The sequence below is a fragment of the Cynara cardunculus genome, assembly GCF_001531365.2.
Source record: "Cynara cardunculus var. scolymus isolate 2C chromosome LG 3, CcrdV1, whole genome shotgun sequence".
In the NCBI taxonomy this organism is placed as follows: Eukaryota; Viridiplantae; Streptophyta; class Magnoliopsida; order Asterales; family Asteraceae; genus Cynara; species Cynara cardunculus.
The window spans coordinates 4214927-4217018 of NC_037530.1; positions in this window are offsets into that span (position 1 = coordinate 4214927).

A 2092-nucleotide genomic window follows, 5' to 3' on the forward strand; every position below is an offset into this window, starting at 1 on the left:
ATTTGATCGCTCCTCTCTCTCTCTCTCTCTCTCTCTATATATATATATATATATATATATATATATATATATATGAGATCGCATGAGACCAGCATGTGTTTATGAGACATGTAAGACCACCTTTTTATACTTGAAAATTCACAGTAAAAAACTGTGAAGATAACCTTCATCGTGTTTTTGCTGAGAAGGTTTGGAGTTTTTTTTACCTTCACAACGTTTGTATGTGAAGTTTCAAGTGTAAAATTGTGATCTCATAGGTCTCATGTGAACCCAACCCCCCCCCCTCTCTAAACACACACACACACACACACACACATATATATATATATATATATGTGATGTGTATTACTATTTTATGAACGAGTTACGTAATTTATATAATTTTCAATAACAAATTGGTTCTGTAACGATTTGTTATTGTTTCATTCATGTCCTATTTTGTTTCATCTATTCTGGTCTTGTCCTTGTCACATGTTGTGCACACCAAATGTGGACCGGTGGGTTTTGTCATGTCCTGTCCTACTTTGTCCTATGTATGGTTGTAAAGGAATCAAACGTTCAATGAACTGTTCATGAAACGATTAGCAGGAAGTTTGTTTATTTAGTAAACGAACGAATATGAACACATTTTTTTGTTCATTTGATTAAATGAATGAACATGAACGTTCGTTCATTTATTTTCGTGAATGTTCGTTAATGTCCCTTCATTTACGCTCGTTTATATATATAAATATTTACATACTATGACTTTAATATGTGAAATCATTATTTAAGTTAAATTTTTAGAATTTCCTTTTTCTCTCTCCTATTTACCTTGTTTTTCATTTTATTATATTATTTTTAGAATGAAATGATAAGTAATGATGGTCGCTTTTAGTTTATTTGTGTTTGTTCGTTTATGTTCATTGATGCTCATTTGTTTACATTCGTTTAACATCTTAATGAACGAACATAAACAAGATGAACAAACACATTTTATTAACAAATGAACATGAACATAAAAAAATCCGTTCCTTTATCGTTCATGTTAGTTCGTTTGTTCGGTTAAGTTAAACGAACAAACATGAACAAACTTTCATTCGTGTTCGTTTGATTTATTTACACCTTAGTCCCATGTACCAAACGCAACACGAGTACCATACTTAAAGTACAACTTTTAATACATAACGATAGTTTTTCATAATCAAGTATGATCATCTAATTAATTAATTAATCATCAGAATTAACACAAGGGTGGTGCATGACTGGTTTGAGCTTGTCTCCAAAGATCAAAAGTACCAGAAGGTCCTAGATTCAACTCCAAAGAGGAATAAAAATCCCCTTGTGGCCACGGAGGTTCAAATGCGGTGACTCCGGGCTATCTGCAAAGCAGGTAGTCGCTCTGGGATTAGTTGGCTCGCATAGCGGGTTGGATATCCACGTTAATAAATAAAAGTATATATACCAACAAAGTTCTCTCAGATAACGCTCTCACATCGCCACTGTCAATCTTCTCTATCACTGTCGTCGATCTATTCCACCCTAGCCTACCTTCCTTATTGATTATCTACAGATGTTATTGATGTTCCGTCTGTACCATTTTGTCCAGTGTACAATATATACACAATTGTTGGACAAAAACTTATGATTGAAACTCTTGAACAAATTATAATACAACTAGACAAACTTTGGACTTCAACTTGCTGCCCATATTATTATTAAAAACTGTAACACCCCTAAAAATATGAGGCAAAAAGGACTGAAATATGAAACGAAAAATCGGAATTTTATAAAAAGAATTCACCCAACAGAAGGGGTAATAGAAAAACGTTTACAAACAGCTACCGAGACGATAATTATCAACCTACTAATCTAGATTACTCTATATTTGGATTAAAGGCGGTATTTCTTTATATCTCCAAAAATATCGTATCACTAAAACAAACGCGATGCTCTAAAGTAATAAAGGCTTAATCTGCAAAAGAGTCTTTCACGAACCAACGCTCCTCTCATCCCTTTAGAGTCCCACCGCTAAAGGAACCTAAAAGTAAATATAACACGAAAGAGAGAGGGTTAGGCTTACGCCTAGTGAGTCCAAACAAAAGAGTTTAAG